This window comes from Elephantulus edwardii, unplaced genomic scaffold (genome assembly GCF_000299155.1).
Source record: "Elephantulus edwardii isolate Elephantulus edwardi_28Jun2011 unplaced genomic scaffold, EleEdw1.0 scaffold00037, whole genome shotgun sequence".
In the NCBI taxonomy this organism is placed as follows: domain Eukaryota; kingdom Metazoa; phylum Chordata; class Mammalia; order Macroscelidea; family Macroscelididae; genus Elephantulus; species Elephantulus edwardii.
The window spans coordinates 16,197,440-16,225,224 of NW_006399787.1; the positions used below are offsets into that span (position 1 = coordinate 16,197,440).

General features: G+C 42.0%; 1 protein-coding gene and 1 pseudogene across 1 annotated transcript in view; one reads left to right on the forward strand and one right to left on the reverse strand.

The window, feature by feature from the left end:
* Positions 1 to 27,785, forward strand: part of MAP3K9 (mitogen-activated protein kinase kinase kinase 9) — a 135,453-nt gene that overhangs the window by 27,908 nt on the left and 79,760 nt on the right. The gene's annotated exons all lie outside the window — the stretch shown is intronic.
* LOC102859251 lies at positions 25,338 to 26,265 on the reverse strand (annotated as a pseudogene).

The following is a 27,785-nucleotide window of genomic DNA, read 5'->3' on the forward strand; positions in this document are numbered from 1 at the left end:
ATAATTAATGACACTGAATTATATACTTTAAAAGGGTTAAAAAAAGTCCCATAAGGACAAATACTGCATAAGATCATTGTTGTAAAAATAGAAGGATAACTAGTAAAACGTGTGTGGGGACTCCAGCGGGGGGAGGGGTGGGATCAGAGGGGTGAGGATCGGTAGTGGCAAAATCACAGGGTTGCACAATTTGGCGGGTACAGGGAGGAGGTGAAGGAAATGAGAAGAATCTGGCAGGGACCTGAAAAGACAGGGTAAAGATGGGCATAGTCCAATAGTGATCAATTTTACAAAACACAATGTGAGTGAAGAATAGCGTGAAATACAATGTATATAAACTTTGTAAGCAAACCAATATAATTTTTTTAAAAGTGTAAAAAATAAAAATCATAATTTTTTTTGTTAAATACGTTTAACCCTATGGGAAATGAGTAGATGCATTGTGGGAGTTGCTGGATCTGACTTCTACCGGCTTTCTAAAGGGGACCTGTCCCCATCAGTAACATCCGTAGTACCAGACACTTAGCAATATGGTCAGATATGCCAGCTTACATGCTCCTGCATCTGTTTTTACCAATCAGTTGGTCCAATGCTCATTGCAACTTGACTCACAGACTCACAGTTGTTGAGTTTATTAGGGAAATAGATTGAGGAATAGGAGAGACAGAGAATATCATACAATGCAAGTCCAGGTTTAGTCCAGCAATCTCAAACCAGATTAACAGCAACACGCAGCTCCTCAGTTAGTTTAGATTGCTTTGTAGTCAACAAGTGAAAGTTCCAGATTCAGTTCATCAGCATAAATGCACGCCTGATTTTCTTAATCATCCAGCAAACTTTATCTTAGAGCAATTACAAGTCAGCTTTTCCTTCAATCATCCAGCAAACAAAACCTTTAACTGTGGCTCCATCTCCAGGGTTCCTCTGGTTATACCTTGCTTTAGTCTTTTCTCAGCAGTGCCACAGTCTCTTTACACTCTCTCCACCATCATTTTCTCAGTGTGGAAAGCGCTTGCTTACATTTGTCCTATAGCTGTTGATGATCTGCAAAATCATGTGTCTGCAGTTAAGGTAGCTGGAGACCACTCCCCCAATGGGAGCTAATGCAGTGGATAGAAAAGCCAATTTTCAGGGTTTCTGACACCACACTATACTAAAATAAAATTTAAAAAAAATAGTCTGGAAGATTATAGAAGGGTTCTACGTATCATCAGGAGCTCACCTCCCATTTTTCACTCCATCATCCTAGTACATGGCTTCCATCATCTCTGAATTGACTCTGAATAATCCAGGATGACTGCTAAAGTAAAAGTCCTCTGATCCAAATCACAGGCTTGAAGAAGATAGGAAATTCGAAGAGCAGGAAGGGGGTGCAGCTTCTGTCTTAATGGATTTCTATTTCCCCTGAAGACCAATATAACACATCTCCTTGCATTCATTTGCTAGCATACCAAGGAGCCACAGTTAGCTGCAAAGGTGTCTTGGAAAAAGAATGTTTTATTCTGGGTGGCAATAAGCTCAACTTAGTGTCTGGGTCTTATAATCAGGGTCTGTACTAAGGAAAAGGGACTTATATGGTTGCTGGGTGAAGCAGCTAGTGGTCTTACCATAGAGTCTTAACGTAGAATGTGCAGTGAGAAGAACTCTTACCTTAGCATTTCATTTTATACAGCCAAGAAAGTTTAGTCAGTCCAGCAATTGTAGCTTAAACCCCCGATTTAGCTAATAATTTATGCTACTTTAACACATGATATCATTAATTTAAATACTGTATTTAAATACTTGTAAAAAGTCTCTGGCTATAAAAAGTGATCTATGTTTCTACTCCATCAAGTCAGGAGAAATTAGCTACTTGATTGCTGGTGCTAGGGAAAGATGGTTTTTTAGTGGAAGAGTCCCCCTTTTTGGGGACAAGTAAATAGATTGAGGACTTTGTTTAGTGGATATTTTGACTTGAAGGTGTTGGGCAGAATGCCATTAAAGTGAAATTAATAGTGCCTCTTAAAAGTTAAGTTGGTGTAAAAATGAGATAATATGAAAAGCTCTGGAAAACCAAAAGCTTGTCCAAGGTGAAAATGCAATTAATATTTTTATTTTACTATTAAATAACCTCTTTTCTCCTCTTAGGAAACATTGAAAATTATATAGGGAAAATCAATGTGTGCCTTTTCAGTTTTTCTCATATATATTTGTTTTCGCAGTGAAATACAAGTTGCTGTTGCCTCAGTTCTGAATTGTGACCTCAATATCTGTGCTCCACAGGGCTTTCAGTGACTGTGAATCTTTGGAAATACATCACCAGATCTTTCTTCTGAAGTGCTTCTAGGTGGTTTCAAACATCCATTCCTAGGTTAGAAGCTGAGCATGTTAGCCTTTTGTATCATTCAGGATCTCCCACCTCCAGCTAGTACCCTAATAGGCATACTGCTTGTCGCATGTTTTCCCCTTCTGCCACTTGTCAGTGTGTCATAGTTATTCTTTCACTATAAAGTACTTAAATGCTGAGCATGTAATAATTTTATCCATCTGTGGGCTCTATCCATGTGCATATTAGGGCCCCAATAAATGTATCTAGAAAGAATGAACAAATGAGTGAATGGATTATTGCTTGATTTGGTCTACTGATAGCACCTCAAAATGTGAAAATCCCTTTTTCTTATCCTTGGATGTCGCTCGTGCCTTATTTGCCTGGAAGTTGCCTTTCTTCCTTGTTATAATCCCTTGCTTGACCTTTGATCCTTCTGACTTGTCTGAATCCAACTTGCGATTTGGATGCCTGAGCCTGGCATTTTAACGATGTGTTCATGACCAACCTCAAATGCTTCTGCCCCTCTCTCAGCACCTTTCCGGACGCCAGCCCTGCCTAACTGTGACTGGCTGATGTCACCACTGCTGTTGCCTGGCTGCCAGGTGCAACCGGAGCAGGTCAGTACATGATGATGCCTCAGTCCACCATGGTTTGTTCTGTCCAACCTCAGTGTTCATTTTGTTCCCAACTTGTCAGTTCTGTCTGGTCCTCCTCACAGTGCCCATTCTAGCTGTGTTGAGTTGTTTGGTCGGCCCATCCACGACATAAGAGCTTTGGAGTTTCCCCTCAATTCTGAGGTCAGGGTTCTTTGTGTCTGTCTCTAACCTTCTCTGGACTCTCACCCAGTCAGGAAGCTTAAGCTGCTGCACTCTCTTGGAGTGTGAAGAGAACAGAACTTCTTTCCTTGGCCTCTAGCCAGTTGCAGTCATCTGAGCGTGAGAGTGAACCTGAGTTAGCTACAGATACACACTGCCAAGTTGAGTTCAGCTTTTAGCAACATTCCATTCCATTTCTGAAGCTTTGCAGGGATAAGACACCATCCATCTTTCTCCTGCAAAGTGGCTGGTGGATTCGAACTGTTAGTTTTCTGGTTCGCAGGTCAACACATTATACACTGTGCTACTAGGGCTACTTCAAGTGCAGGTCAAAGCCCCTTGAGGGTTACCTGCTTAGCATCATCCTGGCTGAGAGTTTGTTGTCCACTAGTCCATGGGACCTTACTTTCTCTCAAGCCCTTGTTCCGCCACACTGATAAAACACATTCCTGCTTGTAGATGAGGCAGCTATGACATTGGTTCCCTGGTCAACAATAATGTGGCAAAAATGACCTCCCTAAAAAAGGATGATAAGTCATTGGTGATTTTGTGGCAGAATTGTCACCTTCCATGTAGGAAACCTAGCTTCCATTCCAGCCAGTGCCTCAGACACCACCATCTGTCAGTAGAGGCGTGTGTTGCTAAATAGATTTCTGCAAAGCTTCCAGACTAAGAAGGAATAGGAAGAAAGGAGCCTGGTGGTCCTGAAAATCACCTGCACTTGTCTTATCTTCATCTGAGCATGGAGCTGGCACAAGTCTGACAGGGCTTCAATCTGTTGTACAGTCAGAGATTTGCTTGACAATAGCCAGCAGACAAGAACAACAACAGAAAATGATGACAATAGCTGTGGAAGAACTTCTGCCTCTCACTCACTCACTGACTCACTCACGGCCATCGAGTTGGAACTGACTCGTAACTGATCCTCCAGCATATGTTTCAGAAGCTATACAACTGATGATTTTTGTCAAACATTCTCCTAGGTCATACAGTCCTGGTGTGTCCACTTGCTGTACAGAGTTAACTCGTGGTTGCTGTGAAGCTGAACACTGTAACACTGATGTGTCACATGTGATAATGGTTATGCATAGTGGACAGTGTTTGGTGGAGCTCCCCGATTAAAACAAGCTTGGAAGCAGGAGTGACATCCACTTCTGAAATAGCTTGCCTCCGGGAACCCTGTGAACCTGGAGAAAGGATGAAAGTCACACAGGTGCTGAGGACTTTCGTTCATAGGGATGCTATGAATCGCCTCGATGACACTTAACAACAATAGCATACTTCTGATGAGAGGAGATTGCTCACTTTTCTCCTGCAGAACAACTGATAGATTCAAACTACTTGCCTTTGAGTTCGTAGCTCAATTTCTTATCCACTAGGCCACCAGAGCTCACATAAAATATTCTTAGGGTTGATCTGGGAGGCAGCCCAATCCCAATTCCTTTTCAAGAGGTAAACACCTGATTTATGGAGATACCTTGTGAATATACTCCCAAATGAGGTTCTTCCTGCCTCAGGTCCTTCTGAACCTCTCTCCCTGTTATTCTCCTCATTTCTTCACTTTGTGGATTTCCCCCCCTACACGTTCCCAGTAGTCACAGAGAGTTGGGGAATGGTGGGCATGTATTGAGCCTTTTTTTTCTGGCAGAAACTTATAAGTTGGCCAGGAATCAAGTGTGTCTTTGGTCGCAGGAGACTTTACCTAAGGTTATCTAGCAGTCATCAAGTGGGTCCCAGATTATTGTGTTCAGTGGACGGGTTGCATTTTTCAAGAATGTAGAGATATGTCTGCAAGCCAAAATAAATGCACCAGTGATTAAAGCTGACTTGAAGTGGATGGTCAGGTGAACATGACTCAGCAGAAGAAACCAGGAAGTCTGACTTTTTATGTCTGTCAGTGCTTTAATGTTGACTGTGACTGAGAACCTTGCTTTCCTCACTTCTTCACAAGTCTTTGTGGCCATTTCTACGTAGAGATTGTGTGTGTGTGTGTGTGTGTGTGTGTGTGTGTGTGTTATGGTAAAATACTTAAAACGCTTGCTAATTCAACAGTGCATGTATAATTCAGTCACACTGATTATATTCATTATATTATATAATCATTACCATTATCCTTTTCCAAATTATTCTACATTAACAGAATCGCAGTGTGCCCCAGGTGATCCCCTCTCCCTGGTAATTCTGATACCACTACTAAGCTTTGACCACTACCTCATTGCTTTCTAATTGGAACTGATAGCTGACCATCCACTGGGTTTCTGAGGCTCTAAATCACAAGGGATGAGAGGGCCCATCTCTCTTCTGAGTAGCGGTGGCTTCAAACTGCTAGAGAGGCTCGACCTTTAGATTACCGCGTAGCACAACTCCCTGCAGTGTATTTGCCTGTTTCATGTACATGAGATTCTACAGTATTTGCTCTTTTGTGTGTGACTGACTTCATTTAACAGAATGTTTTCAGGGATCATTCATATCATAGCATGCATTTCTCTGTATGACTGGATACTATTCTAGCCTGTATTCTTTATGTTTGCTATTATGTTGAATTTGACGCCTAGCTGACCCATCCAGCCTTTTCAGAAGCAATAAATCACAGGGGGGTACGATTGCCTGTCCTTCTCCCATGGAGCAGCTGGTGGATTCCAATCACATGCCTTTGGGATTGTAGTGCAGCTTCTTACCACTGGGTCATCAGAGTTCCTATTCTCTTCTATGGGTTGTGTATTAAAGAACAAGGATATCAGTTTAAAGACTAAGGTGCATCTGACCCATGCCATGGTATTTTCATTTGCTTCATGTGCATGTCAAAGTTGAACAGTTAGTAAGGAGGACCAAAGAGTAGTTGCTGCCTTTGAACTGTGGCCGTGGTGAAGAGGATTGACTATCCCATGGACTGCCAAAAGAACAAATAAAAAAATCTGTCTTGGAGGAAGTACAGCCAGAGTACTACTTAGAGGCAAGGATGATGAGATTTTATTTCACATACTATGGACATGTTGTCAGGAGCTGTCAGTCCATGGAAAAAGACATAATGCTCAGAAGAGGGGCGAGTCAGTAAAAGAGAGGAAGATGGATTGACATAGTGACTGCAACAGTGGACTCAGGATGACAGAGCAGGAGATGGCACAGGATAGGGCAAGGTTTCTGTCTGTTTGTAGTCTACTTGACAGCATCTAAAACAGCATCAATAGATACACCTCCATTTTGTATTGATTCACCATTCACCTTTCAGTGGATAGGTAAGTTGTTACCACTTTTTTTGGGTGTTGTTGGTTTTTGTTTTTTTTAAATGTGCCAGCTTGAATGGTTGGTGTTGGCAATAAAACAGCAAGCAGACAGCCACAGTTCTGCTGTCAGGAACTCCCAGTCAGATCTGTGAGCCAGCTCTTAATCAAAACAAAATCATACAAAAATAGGAAGTCATGACGGTGGGGTGGGCGGCAGGAGAAGATGCTCAGTGCTGAGAGACTGACTGAGGAAGGGACAGGCGTCAGTAGGGGTGAGGGAGAAGGGTTTCCTAAGGAAATTTGTTTCTGCATTTGTTTCCGCATCTAAAGGAGTCATGGGGAGTTAACAAAGTGGCCAGGTAGGTGGGGTGGGTGAGTCTCAGGCTGAGAGAGCAGCTGGTGGTCATGACAGCATGACTGCTTGGAGGCTAGTAGATCTTTTGACGTTCCCTGTGGATTCTCTTGGCCACCATCCTTTCCCGTGGGGGGACCATTTGAAGAAGATGCAGGATTCAGGGGAGAAATTGATCTCTGCAGGACTTTTGTTTAGAGTATCTTCTTATCTCTTCCTCTGGATAGCTGCTTAAATCTCCTTCCTGTTTGGTTACAGCCCTATTCCCCTTAGCCTACCCTCAGAACTGTTTTAGTCGGACATTGAGCTCAGGAATGGGAGTGCCGCCTTGTTACTGTTAAGTGCTGTTGGCTCTTTTCCTGACTTGAGACATGCTCATTGTGGATTGGACTGTTGTTGAGTTTTTATTGACAGATTTTTCTAACTAGAGCATCAAGCCCAGTGTAGTCTGGAAGCTTCCCTGAAACTTGTTCAGTGATATAGCAACATGCAGACCTCCACTGATAGGCAGATGGCTCCTCTGCTTGAGATGTGCTGGTTGGACATTGGTTTACCTATTGCAAGATGAAAATTCTACCATTGAAGCACCAGTGTTTCCCTGTAAGACCTGTGTTAGAGCAACGGGATGGTGAATCTTGGTCAAACCTTCTGGACTGCGATTGAGATCTTAGCCTGGAAATAACAGCTTAGGGTATAGGTCTTGTTCACTGTAAGAATGGCATGGTAAGATGTATGGGCTCTGATTTTCAAATGACTTGTTAGGTTTCCTTTGCCTTTGTTTCTTTTGAAATGAGTCTTATTGTCTTGAGAGTTAAGTAAGTTTTCCTTTTCCCTGTACATGACTACTTAGTGGCCACCTCTTGTGGGCTCCCTGTGTTCCTCTTCGTTCTTAGGGTCAAGGTCTGTGCTTGAGCGTGTCTGTGGAGACACCTTAGTTATCCTAGTGCTGCTGCTATAAGAGAAATAGCACAAGTGAAGAGTTTTGACCAACACATTGATTCTCTTACAGTCCAGGAGGCCAGAAATCCACATTCAGGGTGCCGGCTGCACAGGGGGAACTTCCTGTTGTTTCACACTTGAGGGGAACAGTGCTGGCCTCCTTTTGGCATCTGCAGATTTGGCATTCATTGGATAGCTCCATGTGTCTTACCATCAATCTTTCCCTGAATTCAGGAAGTTCCTCCTTATAGGGTGTGGGCCTCAAGGATGCACTTTGCTCTCAGCACTTTTTTTTTCTCCCATGATGGTTGTCGTTCCATGGTGGTTTTCTTTTTTATTTCTTTTAAGACAAAATGTATCACAAGCTACCCAGGAAGCCTCCCATTTATGTTGTCAGGGCTGTGACTGGTTTAAAGGTGTTGCAGCTTATTCTTAATCTCTTTACAACTGACTGGCTTATCATATCACAGGGTAGCATTTCCTAACTGCTCCTTTATACTGTTAGATCTAAAACACCCAAGTTGACACAAGTCGATAAATGTTTTGTAGTTGTTGTTTGACTTCCAGCAGGTTTTCAGAATTGTCCCTTCTTCTCCCATGGAGCAGCTGGTGGATTTGAACTGCATGACCTTGAGTTTGCAGTGCAGCTTCTTACGTTTAGGCCACCAGGGCTCCCAAAGCCTGAATTTAAATTACATCGAAAACATGGAGAATCTTGCTTTATTCAAGTTGATGATATATTTTAGGAGAACACAATTCAACTCATGACATTCTAGTCTTTTTTGTCAGTTTTTATGGTTTCTTTAGCACAGATAAAAGGTGCAAACAAGCTTCCTATTCATTTTCTTCACTGCACCGCCTGGTGTTGGGATTGGTGACTCTGACGGCCAGCCGGGCTGCTCTTTCCACAATGGCTTTGTGGTTCTTGGAGGAAACACTGTGTGCAGTCTCAGTACAGGAAGATTTGTGGCACGTCAGCAGCACCTCCAGCTCCTTGACATTGTGGACTAGGCATTTGTGGGAGCCACTGGTCAACATGTGCTTTGTCTTCTTGTTGCTCCCGTAACCAATGCTGGGCATCAAGATCTGGCCCTTAAACCTTCTCCGAACCCTATTGTCGATGCCTCTGGGCTTGCACCAATTAAGCTTAATTTTGACATAAGTCTGACTGGTGCTGGATGAACCTCTTGGTCCTCTTTTTGACCATCTTTGGCTTCATCAGGGGTCTGAGGGAAGCCATTATGCCAGTGGGAGATGACTGCTGACATTCTATTCTTTAGTCCCTATCTGAAGAGCAGAAAGTGGGGTGTGGGGGCACAGGACTGTGAATGGCTCTCTGAGAGGGCCAGAGGGAGTCAGAATAGCACAGTCTCTCACTTCCCCACAGCAGAGAGCAGATAAAGAACCTAGAGCCCAGCCCCATGGTGCCTCTGGAGCCTCACCAACTACAGGTTTGTTTATTGGCTGCTGACTCACAGACTTACAGTTGTGGTACAGAGAATGGGGTATATGAGAGGAGTAGGCTAGAGAGTGGAGAAGACAAAGAGTATCACTCAAAACAAGTCCAGATTTTAGCCCAAGTTCCAAGGCACAATACTTCAATTAGTCCAGGTTCTGGTCTCAGTTCAGCAGTCAAATCCAAATCACCCAGCACAGTTTGCCTCAGAGCAGTTAAAAATTTTCAACTTCTCCTTTAAGCATGCAGCAAGAACAGTGAAAATTTTTTCCCTCTGGCCTTAATCTCAGGACACCTCTGCTTACACCTTGCCACAGTTTCTTCACAGCAATGCCACAGTCTCTCCACCATCGCGCTCTCATCAGGGTCTTGCTCCAGTCTCCCTCAAATCTTGCCACCAGTGAATTTTGGCCCCCAAATTCATGTCCTGCCTTCATACAGAATACTTCCACACTACCTGAGTGTCAACCTCAAGCCCTTGGTTCCAGCAGACCAGTGTTTTGCCCCGCGGGCTCAGCAGTCCTGCCTCCTCAGCTCTGGGTGGCAGCCTCATCTTAACTACAGCCTCACATTTCAGAACTAAGTTGTCAGAGATTCAATTCTGTAACATAGGAAACTGTGGTCCCATCCTGAGACCCCCACAAGCCATGAACCTACATGTTGAGAACTTTTGAGACCCCCAGGGTCATAATCCTGCCCTTTGAAATGGAGGCAGATCTGCTTCCTATGTTCCATGCCTCTTCAGCTACTGCTCCCTGGTTCTTTGGCCTCTCAAAGGCCAGCTCACCCTCTGCCTTTTCACCTAAGTGTTACTAATTGAGAGCTGGCAGAAGGCTTCCTGGTGTCATGGGGTGCCTCTCGGTGGTTGTTGACTGGAGCTAGGTTTGCTGACCCACAGTGAGAAAGCTGAATGCCTTCAGGCCAAGACTTACTGGCAGAGTAGTGTGTCCCTGGGAAATTTTTGGCAGAGCTAAAGAGCTTTTTAGTGCTTGTCTGAGCAGGACAGAGGTCAGGTTGGCCCAAGAAGCCTGAGATGCCAAAAGGCCAAGGCCCAAAAGGCTTGGGAAGAGTCTGGCTATAATCATGTCCCTATTGAAGAACTATATCCTGAGTCATGCATGAACCAGAATTGAGCCTGTTGCATCTGTAATAAACTCCACACTAGTATCACCTGTGAGTTCTCTGTCCATTGCAGTGACATTGCAGAGTTGAGAATACCAAGAGAGGGAAGGTTGATATCAGGAGTGTCCAGAAGTTGGCGGGATGAGCATGGCTAACCTTCCTTTGACTGGGATCAACTCTAGATCAACACTGGTGCTGATTCTCCACCCCGTTGTGAAGTTAGAGGAGCTAGATGCCCCCACCACGCCGTTCTTCTGCACTTCTATCACTCTGTTCCTCTCATAAAGCCAAGATTCTTCATATAGCTGTCTGTGAATTCTCTACAGTCTGTGTAAAAAATATATATAGGTTCATTTTTTTTAAAAAAAAATTGACTGCCATCAACTCAGCTGTGACTCACAGTGTCCTTAGCTGTTCTTAATCTAAGACTCCAAGAAAGTTAGGGATTAGCCACCTTCAGAGAACTTCTTCCGATGGACATCTGTGCTAGAGGTGGGAAGGAGCTGCTGCGTGGTGCAGTTCAACACTTGCCTGCTGAAAGGTGGCTGCTCTTTGGAACCCACCCAGAGGTGCCTTGAGAGTAAGGCCTGGCTTCCTGCTTCTGAAAGGTCACAGCCACGCAAACCCTATGCAGCATAGTTCTGCGCTGAGCCCCTGGGGTCACCATGAGGCAGAACTGACTTGATGCCAATGACGGTTTTGATTCAGTGCAATGGAAGGAACACTGGCCTGAGTGCCACCTCTGGCATTGACTAGCTGGACAGCTTAGGGTAAAACTGGTCATCTTTCTGGATTGCAAGTGACTTATCTGTAAAGTGAGAGGTTTGGCCAAGACTTTCTAGGACTGCTGTTAGCGTGAATCCTCTGCCTTTGAGTTGTTTCCAACTCATGGTGATTTGTACCAGGTTTCTGAGATTATAAATCTTTACAGGGAAGATCTTTACTGTCTTTTTTTCTCCTAAGAGGTGGCTGGTGGTTTTGAATTGCTAACCTTTTTCCTAAAGCCCTGCACCACCAGGACCCCTTAGGGGTGAGTGATGTCAAATATAGATGTCTTGTTTGAGGGCAGGTGATGACAGTGCTGTCTGGATCTGTGTATTAATAATGTTCAGTGTGCCTGGAGCTGGGGCTCCTGAACGGGACTCATTGCCAGGTGCTTTAGTGGAGAATTAGTTGTCAGGAGCCCACAGGTGCTCCCTTCCCCCATTGCTGCCTAGACTGTGACAGATGGCCTTGCTGAAAGAAGATGCTCTGGTCACATGAATTATGACAAGGTTCACAATAAGCCAAGGACAGCCTTTGTCCTGGAGGCAGGATGCAGTTAGCTGACTGCCACCGTCTGCCCTTGGAGCTGAGCTGGGGGCAGCCTGATCTCAGAGCTGGGCTGCTGCTTAGATTTGCAGGATTTCACTTTGCTTCTGCTCACTCTTCTGAATCAGCACTGGGCCTTTTCGGTTGAGGCTCAGGACAGCTTAGGTGGTTTTAATTCCATGTCTTGTATTTCAGCTCACTGACAGCATCACCGGAAGCGCTGTGTGGCCCACTCTGCTGGAACAGTCAGACAGAAAACTAGTCATCTTCAGCACGGTGGCTTTACAAGCCCTTTTCCTGCCTGACTTAACTTATCCAGGACCTTTTGCTCTCTGTAGGAAATGCAGAGGCTTTGGCTTGAGAAGAAGACGTTTTCTTCATTAAGTTGTTTTGCTGACCACTCTGGTCAATGAGGTGGTAGCCTGGTGGTGCTATGATTAAGCATTCATCTGCCAAGTGGAAGTTCTTTGGTTTGAACCCACTAGCAGCTCTGTGGGAGAAAGATGAGGTAGTCCGCTTGCATGGAGATTTACAGCCTTGGAGGGAGCTCTGGTGGCTTAGTGGCAAGGAGTAGCACTGCCAACTCCAGTGCCTGCGGTTCAAAACCACCAGTTGCTCCACTAGGGAAGATTTACAGCCTCGGAGACCCTCTGGGGCAGTTCTGCCCTGTCCTGCAGGGTTGCCATGAATTTAAAGTGACTCAATGGCAGTGTGTTTGGTTGTTTTGTTTGATGGACAGTTGGAAAAGTGGTCTGGTGGTACAGTGGTTAAGCTTTTGGAATCTAAGAGAAGGTGGTTGGTTTGAGCCCACCGGCCCCTCTACAGGAGAGGATGTGGTATTCGGCTTCCATAAAGTTTACAGACTTGGAAAGGGGATCAACCCTGTCATTCAGGGTCCCTGTGAGTCTCAGTTGCCGCAACAACAACAGGTTTAGTTTCCATTAGTGAAAGGAGTCACTGAGTGGTACAATGGTTAAGCACTTGGCAAGTAACCAGAAGGTTGGCAGTTTGAACCTACACAGAGGCTTCATGGAAGAAAGGCCTGGCAGTCTGCTCCTGGTAGGTCACAGTCTTGGAGACTTTATAGAACACGGTTCTGTTCTGCGCTCGTGGAATCACCGTGAGTCAGAATCGACTTGGCGGCAACCGTGTGGGCGTTGTGGTGGTCACTGAAAACATTGGCTTGGTTTCAGGCAGAGTGGATTTCGATTGAGACCTTGCTGCTTCTCAAGCCCCTGACAGTGGGCATGTGGTCACTCAGTGACTCTCATCAGTGAAAGGTACACAACACAGAAAAGAGCAGTGTTGTTTTAAGATGGCATGCAATATGAGCACACACCACACCAACCCCTGCTTTTTTTGTATAAGTTGGCCTTCACTTTCCCTCTCTCCCTTTGAAGAGTAGCTTAGAACCTTCTTTCTGTTCTTTGCTATTTTAGGTGTACACAATATGCGGTTGAGTTTCCTTTGTAAAATGATGTGAAGATTTGAGGCATCTCTAAACTGCACTCTCCCAAGCCATCCAGGTGTAGTTTTGCCCTCCCCAAATCTGAAATGGGCAGATTTTTTTCAGCTGAAGCTGTAGACAGGACTCAGTCCTCACCACCCCCTGAGTTCTCTTGGGCCTTTCTGGGAAAGGCTGGGCCTCCTCTCCCTCTGGGCCCAGCTCTGCAGCCTCACTGGTCTATTGCTGTGGCCTTTGGCCTGATTGAATGGGACAGCTGGCTGGTTTTATGGCTCTGCTAGGCTCTTAGCTGATAATTAAAATGCTTTTGCTCCAGGAGGAAGGCAATATATTTCTCCTCCTTTCTTGTCTGCAGCATCAATCTAATTCTGAGGTCAAAGGGAATGATTTCCCCCCTCAGATTGTCGTCCTGGTTGCCCAAGAATCAACTTAGCATTCTTGCAAAGTCTCTCTTAAGATGGAAATATTTAAGGTAGAGTTGTGTGGTAATATTTTGGAAGGAGATGAAATGTATTTGTCCTTTTCCTAACTCTATTTTTTTCCTATACTTACTGCCCAGATCTGTTTGTGTCCAGCATTTAATAGGTCCACAAGAGTTATTTGTGGGTTTGATCATCACATTCCAGCACTGTGTCTTGGCCAATGAGTTAACATCCATGTTCTTCTCTAAACACCACCAAACCTCTTGTCCTTTAGAGACTACCCTTAGAATGTAAATGTCCTCCCACTGGGTTTGAGTCCTTTCTCTGTGATTTACTCACTGGGGGTTTTGAGCAAATACCTTAATGCCCTTTGTGCTTAGACTCTCGCTATAAAATGGTAGGAAACATAACGCTGCCCTTCTCACCTCAAAGGACAGAAGTGAGAATGAAGTAAGAGAACATAGGCCATCTTCTTACCAGGTCTGGGCATGTTGTAAATGCTCAATATAAATTCACACCCAGACCCATTGCCAGCAAGTCAATTCCAACTCCCAGAAGCCCAGTAGGACAGAGTGGATCTACCCCAAAGGGTTTCCAAGGCTGAGATGTTTACAGAAACAGATTGCTGGTATTCTTTCTTCCTACTGCCTCATCCCCTGAAAAGGGGCCCCTGCTACTTCTGCCAGGCTTTTGAACTAAGTCCAAGGATTTCAGGCAACAGCAAGGCTAGAGGAGTTAGAGAACGGCTGGCTTGTAGGGCCCCAAAGGCCCAAGCTTGGACGGAGATTTGTGTCCTTCTTGCATGCTAAAGAACTCAGTTGCTTGCTTTGATCTTCTGTGTAGGAGGCTAACGGCATTCACTAGTTTTCTAGATGGTTTAACTTTCAGGGAGAAGAAACAATGAAAACATTTTTCTTTCTTAAGTGGGTAGCTCTTGGCTACCTGTGCTTTTGAAAATAAAACCTGAAGTAGATCAGTCAGTGACCTCTCTGCCACTGGCACAGTTAATGTGGTGGGGAGTTTGCTCTCCCTCTCTCTTCTCACAGAAGAACTAACCTTTCTGATTGCTTGGATTAAGCTTTTTAGTAGTAGTTGTAGTATTACTGTTTTATGTTGGTTTGCTTCTGGAAGCAGGAGCGGCATCCACTTCCAAAATGCCTTGCCTCCGGAAACTCTATGAACAATGCTCAGGCCTTACGTTCATAGGGTCGCTATGAGTCGTCTGTGACTCAAAGGCACCAAACAACAACAACGACGACAGAGAGAGGGCTACGTTGGTCTAGTTGGACAGAAAGTTATGCTACCAAGCCGAAGGTGGGTGATTTTAATCTGTGGCCCTCAGGTCGTGTTCAGATTGTTTTCCTGTCAAACATTCTTCTAGGTGGCATAGCACTGGTCTGTGCGTTGCTGTACAGAGGTAACTCGTGGTTGCTGTGATGCTGAACACTGTGACACTGATGTGCCAAACATGGTAATGGGTACCCATGGTGGACAGTGTTTGCTGGAGCTTCCTGACTAAAACAAGCCTGGAAGCAGGAGCGGCATCCACTTCCAAAATGGCTTGCCTCCGGAAACTCTATGAACAATGCATAGCCTTTCATTCATAGGGTTGCTATGAGTCGTCTACAACTCGACGGCACCAAACAACAATAACAACAACATTGGTTTGCTTACAAAGTTCTTATACATTGTGTTTCATTATATGAAACACCATGTGAATGAAAAATAATGAAGTAAGTTAATAATACAGTTAACTTGCCTTTTGTAAACTTTTACATTGTCTGGTTGCTAACCAGAAGTTAGGAAGATCTGGTGGCCTAGTGGCAAAAAGCTGCACTGCAATTCAGAAGGCACAGGGTTCAAGGCCACCAGGTGCTCTGTGGGAGAAGGATGGGCATTCTCCTCCTATGTTATTTACTGCCTCTGAAAACCCACCAGAGGGTCAGCTGTGGGTGGGTTCCCGATCTGTGGTATACAACAGCAACAACAAAGCAGTTAGAATCCACAAGATGGGTGGTCTATAAAAATATACAACCTCAGAAAACTGGTGAGAGGATTGAGAAAAGTCAGAATTGATGAGATGGCAGTGGGGGTCATCCCCCATTTCCCTGTATCACCTCCCCTTCCTACTGCAAATCAGCTGTTGACAAGGAAACCATATTTCACTTGCTCTCTTCCTCCCTCTACCTCCATCAAGTCTTGTAGAGAGATGGCAACTGAGGGCTTGAATTTTTCCATATAAATTTCTCTCAGATGATTTCATATTTTTAGTAAAACATGATAGTGTCATTCTCTTTCCAGCTTATTATTTGTACTGACTGTAATAAATGACCTTTTGTTTTCTTCTCCAGTGTTTCTAGAGGTGGAATGAAGAGTAATTGTATTTCATTTTTCCACTTGTTAAGTGCTGTCAAGTCAAGTATGGTTTAAAACAACCCTGTGAATAGCAGATCGGAATGCTGTCCAATCTTACACCATTAGAATTCAGAATAATTTTTATGCACATAATTGTATTTGAAGGAATAGCTTTCTGAGATACCATTATAAGCTCTGGTGGCCTCATGATAAGAAGTTGTGCTGCTAATCCCAAAGGCGCACAGTTCGAATCCACCAGCTGCTCTGTGAGAGAGGGATGGGCAGTCCCTTCCCTTGCGATTAACTGTCTCTGAAAACCCATTGGCGAGTCAGCTATGGGTCACTTTCTACTCAGTGGCACACAACAACAAATTATAGTAGAGGAAATTCTATCTTCCTCTATAAAATCCCCATTATAGAGAGGAAACGGTAACTTGGAGAATTGTATTTCCTTGTCTAAGAACATGAGCCTGAAATCAAATATTCAACTTTCAGGTTCTTGGAGTAATTCTGCTATTTGGGATAAGATTGTAGCTGGATACCTTCTCTTAACGGTGGTTTTGGAGATGAGTAGGGTCTCCTGGGCTGCCGTTGCCCCTTGCATTTGAATTTGTAACCAGATGGACTGTGTCTAACTAACGTGGTGATTCCATTCTTGAAATTGAGAGCTAAATATGTATTCTGGTACCTGCTTTTATTTTTTTGATTAGTATCCTGAAATATTTTTTATCACTCGTTCCTTTAAGATTCTCATTTGGATTGGTAGCTGCATAGAATCGCACCTAAACTATTTTTTTAAAAGTATTAACTTTTTATTGTAGTTTGAGTGAAAGTTTACAGAGCAAATTGGTTTTCTATTCAATAATTGAAATCCCCTTTTTTGTGTGTGTGTTTGATTATAATCTCCACATTGTCACATACTCCCCATTTTGTCCCTGTGCATCTTTTTTCTAGTCAGCCTTTCATATCCTTTCTGCCTTCTGAGCTTGGTTTGTCATTGAGTTACCTGAGACTCATAATGACCCCATGCACAATAGCCCTGAATCCTGCCCTCCCCTAAGACAATCTGAAAGTCTCCAACACACTTGCCACCATTACCCCAGATACTGTGTCAATCCATGCCATCCAGGGTCTTCCTCTCCTGCGCTGTCCCTCCACCCTTCCAAGCGTAATGTCCTTCTCTAAGGACTGGTCCCTCCTGGCCACATGTTCAAAGTTTGTGAGACGGAGCTTCAGAATCCTTGCTTCCAAGGAGCAGCCTGGGTTTTCTGTCTCCAGGATAGATCTGAGCTTTATCCCTGGATAAATGTTACACTTCTGTGCTTGTATAGTTGATTAGTCTAAGGAGTGCAGACTTCCCTAGTGTCATGAATCACCCCATAAGCCTGTTTATTATTTGGTTGAAAATTGAGTTACTGAAAGGATTATTTTAGTTCTAGATTTTAAAGTGACTGAGAGACGTAGTTTAAAGACTTCTGCTAGTCTTGATCAGACCAGTAAGCCTTGGTGGTGGTGTTTTATGATTTTGAGTTTTGTTGCACATTTCTCTCCCACTCTATTAGGGCTCCTGTATTGTGATTTCTTTCAGCAATGTTAGCTGGGCACCATCTAGTGTTTCTGGTTTCATTGTTGTGGAGACTGAAGTTCATAGCATTCTTTAGTCCTTTGTATTAATAGTCTTCTTTACTACAAACTAAGAGAGATCAAGATTTGGACCTTTGATGGCTGCTCACAACCTTTTTTTTTAATAAAATTTTTATTTTATTTTGGTTTATATACAAAGTTTGTAAACATTGATTTTCATACCTGATCTTTCCCATTTCTTTTACCCACCCCTCCATCCATCAAATTGTGTGTCCCTATGATTACATTTTACTACAGTAATGGTTTTATACAGTATTTGTCCTTATGCGACTGAGTTAGTTCACTTAACATATTGCTCTCCCGTCCCTCCCTAGTTAGGCAGTGATTTTCAAAATCATTGCTCCTGCATGCTGCATAGTATTCCATCTTTTTTAAGATGCCAGCCACTACTCACCAAAATAGGATATTTCTACATTGTTTTTGTAGAATATATTATGCCATTTGACCTTGATGTCTTCAACTCCTAGGGCCAGTTACTCATTCTTTCAAGGTGTTTGGTTATGGTTAGGAAATTTTCATCATTTCCCCTGTTTGCTCTTCCTTGTATATGGATCTATTTACAGCATGTATAGATACCTATGAAGAAATAACATCTGCCAGACCTGTATGATCATGGGTGTAGTCTCATTTACCTACGCGTACCTGTTCATCTTGTCTGTCAGCCTGAGTATCTAATCATAGATTAATACTAATTATTAATGATAATGCCAGATTGTGTATGTAATAGTATTCACCTTTGTTGTCTATAACTCTTGTATACCTTTCTGTGCCTTTTAATAATGTACTTAATACCCCTTTTTTGTATGTTGCAGTTCCCTTCATCCAGTTTAATACATGCTCTTGTAAAAATATTTGTAACAAAACATTTGCCATCTCAGCGTTTTTAATATGAGTGACAATTCCGATTTAGTGGTGTTAATTTAATTCATTTTGTGCAACCACTGTGCCTATCCAAGTCCAAATTTTCCCATCTTTACAGTCTCCTTATGATAACTCAATACCCCTTTAGCAGTAATCTCCCTTTTCTTTCTTCCTTTCCACCTTCAGTCACCTTAAGTAAACTTTTAAAAAAAAAATACTAGTTTACTTACAAAATTTGAATACATTGTTTTTGAGAACAGATTATTCCAATTTCCCTCATCACCCCCATCAAATTGTACAACTCCATGATTAATAATCTGTGTGTTATCACATTTTAGAAACTTCATATGCGTGTGTCCCTGTAATACTTGTCCTTTTTGTGTCTGATTTCTTGCACTCAAAAGAATGTTTCTAAGGTTCGGCATGTTGTAGCATGTGTCAGAATATAGTTTCCCTTTATGGCTGAATAATTCCTATTGTATGTATGCACTGTGTTTGCTTACCTATTAATCAGTTGATGGCCATTAATTCTAAACCAAGCCCACTACCATTGAGTTGATTCTGACTTATGGCTCTGCTTCGTTGGGAGTGGAATTCTCAAGCTATAAATCTTTACCAGCGGTTGACCTATTTGCCTCCACAGACCTTTCCTTTAGCAACCTGATACATAATGCTGTACACCACCAGAGATCTGTCACAGACATTAAAATACAGAATTTAGGAAGAGACGTTTCACTTTACTGCTAATTTTTGAGCTTCTGTGATGCAGAACTGGAAATAAAATTGGAATAAAAGGAAAGGGAAACAAGAGGTCTAGAGTCCTGTGAGGGAATTTTTGAGTGAAATGTTGGAGATGTCTCTGTGTAAGGTCAGTGGGTCGAGGGAAAGAGGAACAGGGAAGTGTTGCTGTGGAATATACAAATTTTCTGAATATGTGATAAAAATAAATAAAGAATCTGACTAATTTTTATTTAGGATGTTGCCTTGCCCCCAGCCCTCATTTGACATAGCTCTGCTCTGTGACTTTTAACATGTGTGTCTATAGCTGGGTGCCTAACTCTTCATTACATGGACCTTATAATCGACTGTACTTATTATTGTTGTATACCATCAAGTTCATGGAGAAAGAATGAAAGCCATGCAACTGTCAAGGACTTTCATTCATAGGGTCGCTATGAGTCGCCTACGACTCGACGGCACTTAACAACAACCACCATCAAGTTGTTTTTGATAGTAACCCGTGTGACAGAGCAGAACTATCCCATAGGGTTTACTTGCTGTATATTTTTATGGAAGCAGACCACAAGGTCTTGTCTCCTCTGGAGCCACTGGACGGGTTTGAACTGCCATCCTTTCGGTTAGCTGCCAAGTGTTTAATTGCTTCCACCACTAAGATTTCTTTAGGTTTGTCTTAAACCTTTTGGGGCTTGATTTGTTGTTTATATTTTGGATGAGAATATAGGCATAAAAATGACTGCCCTTCCAGAAGAGTAAGGATGTGCTTGCTTAGAAGAAAGAAGATAGTCCAGGATCTTTCCTTACACAAAGGTTCACAGAGGGCAAGAAATAAGGTGTTTGAGCATTTTCCCAGAAATCTGTGGGTATATCCATGTGACTACCTTCCCCAGCAACAAGAAAGGAAGGAATTGACTGGCTTTCCTTTGGAAACTGCATCACCTTGAGAGTCTGTGTGGTGTAAGTTTGTCTAACCCTGATCTTCAACTCCGCCTCACGGAGAATAGGGTTTGTAGAGTTAACTTTGCAGATTTGATGAGAATCTACAGACACCAATCCTGTTTCACTCAACCCTTGGGTACAGAGGTGGGAGGAAGGAATTGGAAAAGGCTCCCGTTGCATAGACTTAAGGCTTTGAGTCAGAACAAAGCCAGCCTTTGCCTGAAGAGGTACTTGAGGTTGGTCCCTCCCTACTCTTAGAGAGGTTGAGGAGTGACTCATAGGAAACTTTAATCTGTATTTTATAGCTTTCCGGGGCTATTAAGGACTTGTGGTTCAGATGGCACCTCCCAATGTTTTGCACCTTTGTGGTTAAGATTTTCTTGCCTGAGACATGAAGGAAATGAAGGTGGTATCTGCGGTGGGTTGTGTTGCTTCCTTTCTTGCCCTCAGATCTTTTCTCCTCTCTTGTGCTGTGGGTGAAGTATAGGTCACAGAGCCTTGGCTATTTGTATTGTGTGTAGGTTACAGTTCTCAGTCAACACTGTAGGTCCTGAAGTGAAACTGATGTTCCTGGGAGTAGGTGCTGTAGTTCATACAAGAAAATGTTCTATCCAGAGTCAAAACTACATGATGGAATAGCTGCCAGAAGCCAAGAGGTACAAGCAGTGGAGTCTAGAGAAGGCAGAAGGCACTGGAAAACTTTGATGGAGATATTAGGCCTTAAATAATGGGTAGGGTTCAGAGGAAGGGATAGTCGGTTAAGCAGACCATAGCATTGACTTTCCATGGAAGGGTGTCTTTCTTGTCTCATAAGTATGCGTACATGTTCTGCCCCTTTCTCTTGTGGTTTTTTTGTTTGTTTGCTTTGTTGTTGTTGTTCTTGAGAATACACACTGCAAAACACTCACTATTCCACAGTTGTTATCATGTGCCATCGAGTTGCCCGTGACTCATAGTGACCCTATATACAGTAGCTCTGAACTCTGCCCTGTCCTGAGCCTGTTTCACTGAGTCCGATACTCCTAATCCCATTGCCTCGTTACAGTGTCAATCCATCTCATCCCGGATCATCCTGTGCTGTCTTTCCACCCTTCCAAACATGATGTCCTTCTCCAAGGACTGGTTCCTCTTGGCCACATGCCCAAAGTCTGTGAGATGGAGCTTTAAAATCTTTGCCTCCAAAGTAAGAACTTGGTTTCACCCTCTCCAAGACAGACCTATTTGTTCTCCTTCCAGTCTATGGTGTGCTCAATACTCTTCTCCAGCACCACAACTCAAAGACACCAATTCATCTTCTGTCCTCCTTAGTCATTGTCCAGCTCTCTGACATATCATTAATAACATTGATTATATTCTTTGAGTTGTGCAACCATTCTCACCCTCCTTTGTCTGGATTGTTTCTCCTCTGTTAATATAGATTCTCTGCCCCTAAAGGTTCTTATCTAGTCTTTTCAAGTTTATAATTTTTATCCCATATCTTAAAAGAGCATAATGTTCAAGGCATATATTTTTTACTGTCATAATTGTTAATCTAAAACTACAACAACAGAACTATTGTTTGGTTTTAAGATGACTTCAAGTGATATTTTCATTTTCAGGTTTAAAGACTATTCAAAGGTTGTAGTTTTTGGAGTTGATTTAACTTTCATAGCTTTGGCAACTGTGGAGTCCAAGAGACTTTTAAATTCTGTTCTGTATCCCCCCACCCTTGATTTGATCAGGATTGCTCTATAGAAATGCTGATCAGGATGTTCAGAAATGCTAGCTAGGCACCATCCAATTCTTATGATCTCATAGTAAAGCAGACAGTTGTTTATAGAGACCCTGTAGTCACATATTCTGCACTCTCCTCTTATCTTTCTCTGTTGCTCCAAAGACCACTCATTGTACCTTACATGCCTCTTCCCAAGTTTTAAAGACCCTAAACACTGCACAGTGAACAGGAGCGTAGAACAGAGATAGTAAATATGTCATTAGACTATATATTTGGGTCTCACAAAACCCATGTCCTCAACCTCTAAACCAAGGAACCATATCCCGTGAATTTTTGACTGAACATAAGCAGCCTTAGCTACTACTATTTTTTGTTTGTCATTGATGTCAGTATTTCTATCATACAACTTTTATCCGTTCAACTTTTTTTAGTATACAACTTATTGACAGCAGTTATGTTAATCAGGTGTTCAGTCCTACTTTCTGTCAACACATTGTTTCCATCACTGTTAACCACTGTCTTTTGTCTTCTGCCCACCCCTAGTTACCAACATTAAACTCTGTTCTCTTTATCTTGTCTTTATAGGAGTCCTGATGGCACAATGTGTTAAGTGTTAGGCTGTTAACTAAAAGTTGAGCCATTTGAGGCCACTAGCCACTCAATAGGTGAAAGCTGAGGCATTCTACTACTGTCAGAATGTACAGTCTAGGAAACCCCCTGGAGATGTACTACCTACAGAGTCACTATGAGTTGGTATAGACCCTGTGGTGGTGGGTTTTGAGTTTTGTCTTTTTATATAAGTGGGGGAGGGATGTCATATAATAATTAGCCTTTTGTAATTGACTTAGTTTATTCAGCACGATTTCTTCTAGCTCCATTCATATTGTACTCTGTATTAAGGCTGAGTAGTATTTTATTGTATATATGTAACACATTTTGTTTATTAGTTCAGAGTGTTATGGTAAACACTGGTGTATATTTGTATTTGCTTTCAGGGCCTTTTGAGTGTGTTTATCTAGGAGTAAAACTGTTGAGTTACATGGCAGTTCTCTTTTTTTTTAAAAAAATTTATTCTGATTTATTTACAAAATTTGAATACATTCTTTTTTCACAAAAGATCCTTCCCATTTTCTTTACCCCACCCACCCATCGAATTGTGTAAGCCTATGATTAGGTAGTTCTCTTTTTAGTTTTCTTAGGAAATGCCACAGATTTCCACAATGGCTGTACCACTTTGCATTTTCATCATTGTGGAGAAGGGTTCTAATTTCCCCTCATCCTTGCCAACATTTGTTATTTTCTGGGGCCTTTTCTTCCTATTCTATCTTCCTTCCCTTTCGGCCATTCTCTTGTTAGGTGCTGACTCTAACTCTGTTAGGTGTTGACTCTGTGTTCAGCAGATTGGAAGTGTTCCTAAGCCTGTATTTTTAGTTCTCATGTCAGTCTATCTTGTAGAGGGTCTTCCTCTCCATGGGTGACTTTCTACTTTCCAAAGCATGTAGTCCTTTTCCAAAGACTAGCTCCTCCTAATAACATGCCCCGCATATGTGAGACAAAGTCTCACTATCCTTGGTTCTGTGGAGCACCCTGGATGTACTACTAGCCATTCTAGTGAGAGTGTTACAATATGTAATTGTGACTTTGATTTGTACCTCCCTCTGTCTAATGATGCTAAATGTTTCTTCATGTGTTTGGTGGTCATTTCAGTGTCTTCTTTGGTGAAATGTCTAGTTAAGTCTTTTGTCCCTTGCCTTTTTATTATAAGTTGTCAGTCCTATATAGTTTGGTCATTGGATTCTTGCTTGATATCTTGTTACTGAAGATACTGTCTTAGTTGATACCTTGTCTTTTCACTTTTATTGTACAGATTTTTTATAAGTTTTAAACTTTTATAAGGTCCCATTTACTATCTTTTGTTGTTTATACTAATATTGTTATATTAAATATTCCATTGTTAAGAGCTAGGCCTGACAGCATTGCCTCTGCTTTTCTATCTGATAATGTTAAGATTTTAGTTTGCACATTTAGGTTGTTAATCTATTTTGAACTTTTTTTGGATGTGTGTATATGTATAGTATAAAGCATGGATTCTCTTTGGTTTTCCACATGTAGAAATCCAATTTCCCCAGCCCTTTTTGTTAGTTTTAGTTTTCTACTAATGCATAGAACACCCTTCTTTTTCTATTCTATTTCATTAGTCTGTTTGCCTATTGTTATATCTATACCATACTGTTGCTTATTGTAGCTGTATAGAATGTTTAAAATCAGGAAGTGTGATCCCTCCCATTTTATATCTTTCTTTCAACATTGATTTTAACTATTCAGGGTCTCTTCCATTCCATATAAAGTTAAGGATTCATATTTCTGTTTCTAAAGAAAGCTGTTGGAATTGTGATCAATATGACATTGAATCTGTAGGTTGCTTTGGGTGGTATAAAAGGAACAATAGCAATGTGAAGAAGGCCAATTCTGACCTTTGCCAAATCCACAGAGGAACTGCCCTCCTCAACAAGATTGACAGTATAAAACTGATCCCTAAAAGGTCAGACATGTCCATCCACTTTCTACTGCACTTACTTCTACTAATTACTGTGTCCAAAATTTGTTATAAATGACTGCACACAGTTTATGGAGTATCTTTTTACTCACTATTTTCAGAGAAACAGGTTGAGGGTGGGATGGGATATCACATAGTGAAAGTCCAGCTTTAGTAAATGTCAGTCCCTAGCCAGATTAACAGCAAGAAAGACACAGTCCCTCAATTAGTTCAGACAGCTTCTTAGTCAACAACAAGATCTTGTTGTGTACCGTCAAATCAGAACCAACCCATAGCTGACCCTTTGATGAGTTTTCAGAGGTAGTAAATGATTCTTGAGGAGATTGCCCACATTTTTCCTGCAGAACTGCTGGTGGATTTGAACCCCTTATCTTTGTGTTAGCAGTGCAGTTCTTTACCACTAAGACACCTGATACAATCCCTTCATTAATCCAGGCAGTTTCTCAGTCAACAGCAAAGTATTTCTTGTGCAAGCACCTCTGTCCCCAAAAGACATGTGCTGCTTTCTCTGAGCTTCTTTCTTGGTGTTGAGGTTTTTGTCTAAAAAACCCTGACTCCATCTGGCTTTCTGGCTCCATCAGGCTCTGCTTTGCTGAAACCTTGATTCAGTCTGTTAAGCTTCTTCTCTTATGTTGGTCTCACAGCTGTTGATGATTAAAGATGCTGATCGCAGTTGAGGCAGCTGGAGAGCATGTCTGCAGAGAAGCTAAAGGTGGTAGTGGATTCTCAAAGATTTTACTTATACGTTCCCTCCTGGCACTGTGGTCAAGTCTCAGTCAGTGGGTAGAAAATTTACTTTTTTTTTTTTTAATGACCAGAACAAATCTTCATTTTTGTGTAACTGTATGAATGTGATCCAGTGTGTTCACTGCTAGGTTTTTAGAAAGAAGCATGCTATACATAAGTAAACTACATGTGCACACAGATGTGTATAAATGCCTTAGATGTCTCATCAGTACCTCAAACTACAGACCACTCACAGAAGGACATTTTTAGTATTAAGTGTAGCATGGAGTTAAGCCATTGCAGTTTTTGCACGTACATGTTGCACTTCTGACTGATAATGCAGGGCATTTTACAGCATCACACTGTGAAGCTAGGTTGCATCCACCACTTTAAATGGCTTCAATATCAATGTGGCCATCCTTCATCATCCTTGTTATCAGACTTCACAGTTTCAACTTTAGATACACTGGCAGTCTTTGAGTACACCACCTTAATATTCTCATCTTCATCTTTCTCTTCATCACCAGAAGATTCCTCTTTTGCCTCCTTCAACCATTTTATAAATAGTTGTGCTTTGACACAGATCTCTTTGGCAAGTTCTTTTGAGACATATTTTTTAGAGGCCTCCTCTGACCAGCTGAAGATGACCTCCTTTCTAGAAGGTCTGCATCTTAGATCTGGGAAAGGAGCTGCACCTTATGCATTGCTACCACACACACTAATCCATGAAGAAGGTGCCATTAAGCTTTTTTTGTTGTTCTGACAAAATCATAAAAAACAGCACCTGTATAAAAAGAACTTCAGGAAAGTAAGGGGACCATAGCATTCACGCCTAGCTTTTCTGTGTCAGCAACAATCTCTTTGTCAGATGAATCAGTAATTCCCTCTTCTTTCTTAACAAAATCAAACAAAATATTGACTCATTCTTCAATGGTCTGCTCCAAATCATCACCAAGGGTCAGAACTTTCTTTATGGTCACTGATTTCATTGATTTTGCTTCTCTGAGTTTCCTCTGCTGTATCCTCTCCTCGGCCATCACCATCTTCTTCTGCAGCATGGGGAGGAGGACAGATTTCATGTGGAGGAGGAGGTGGTGGTGTCTCACCACTGGACACGGAGCCATTTTCCTCGTCCTTGCCCTTCTTTTTTTCTTTTCTTAGCTGTGCCACTGTCCTATTCTCAGGTGGGTTCCTGAGAATCGATGTGGAGACAAACATGCCGAAGTAGCCACAGGATTTACAAGAATTGCCTGCTGTTTATATCTTTGGATTATTGACATGATCTGTTTCAGGATTCTTGCACCTGAGACAATACATTTTTTAATGAATCCAGCTTATTCGCCTCGTGCTATCCTTGACAATGTAATGGTCATCCTTTTTTTTTTTTTTTACTCCTATGCTTTTTGTCTCTTTATTCCATTTAATTTTTAATTTTATTTTATATTGGTTTATTTCTGAAGTTTGAATACATTGTTTTTCACACTGGATCTTTTCTGTTTCCTTCATCCCCCCTCAACAAATTGTGCAACCTTATGATTAACCCCCTCCCCCACCCTTCCTTACCTCTCTGTTTCCACTCCCCCACCTTGGATCCTTATACTCATTCCACAGTAATGGTTTATAACAGTATTTGTCCTTATGATACTGAGATAGTTCGTCCAGCATAATGTTGTCTAGTCCCTACCAAGTTAGGTAGTAATTTATGAAGTCATTGCTCCTGTGTGCTGCTTAGTATTCCATTGTGTGAATGTACCACAATTTCTCAGTCCATTCATTTGTGGTTGGACATGTGGGCTGTTTCCATGTTCCTGCGATGGTTAAACATGCTGCTATGAAAATTGGTGTGCAAGTCTCTGTGCCTCAGTTCTCATTTTCTTGGGGTATATTCCAAGCAGTGAAATAGCTGGGTTATATGGAATTTCTATGTTCAGCTTTTTGAGGAAGCAGCAAACTGCCTTCTAGAGTGATTATACCATTTTATAATCCTCCCAACATTTATTATTTGCTGTCCTATTAAACTTTGCCACTGCTACTGGAGTGAGATTGTATCTTATTGTGGTTTTTATTTGCATCTTTTTTATTCTTAGTGATTCTGTGAATTTCTTCATATGTTTGTTGGCCCTTCAAATATCTTCCTCTGTGAAAATTCTTTCTATGTGTTTTGCCCATTTTGTAATTGGGTTAATCAGTGGTATTTTTTTTTCCTTTTCTGGAGGTTCAGGAATAGTCTGTAAACTTTTGTTATGAGACTCTTTGTACTGGTCATTCTTAACTTCATACTGGGTCTGTGCTCTTGATTCGTAACCACAATTGTTTTTGATATACACTGGAGGCTGATTAAGTGGTTTTGCCATGTTAACTATATTGACTATAGCTGTCTTCATTCCATTTCCTTTGCTGTCAACCTTGGCAATCAAACAGAGCATATTGTAGTGATAGAACTAACTGGTCTGACATGCTGCCCGTGGACAGCCATTTTGGCTTATTAATAACATTATCAATAAGATGAAGAGATCTTTGATTGCAACTTTTTGATATCTTCTGTCTGGAGAAGAAGGGGTGACAAGCAACTGCAAGAGTTCTTGGTCTCATTCATCCATTGTTGCACATTTTCCTTATGACCCCCCATCTCCAGTTCATTTTAATATTAAAAAAATATTCATTCATCTGTTGTTGTGTAATTTCCTTCCTCCCTAGTCCACTTTGCTATATACCTTTTATTCTGGACTATTGTCATAAAAATAATGCCTAATCATGTTGTTGTTATGTGCCGTCGAGTCGTTTCCGACTCATAGCGACCCTATGCACAACAGCTCTAAACCCTGCTCTATCCTGCG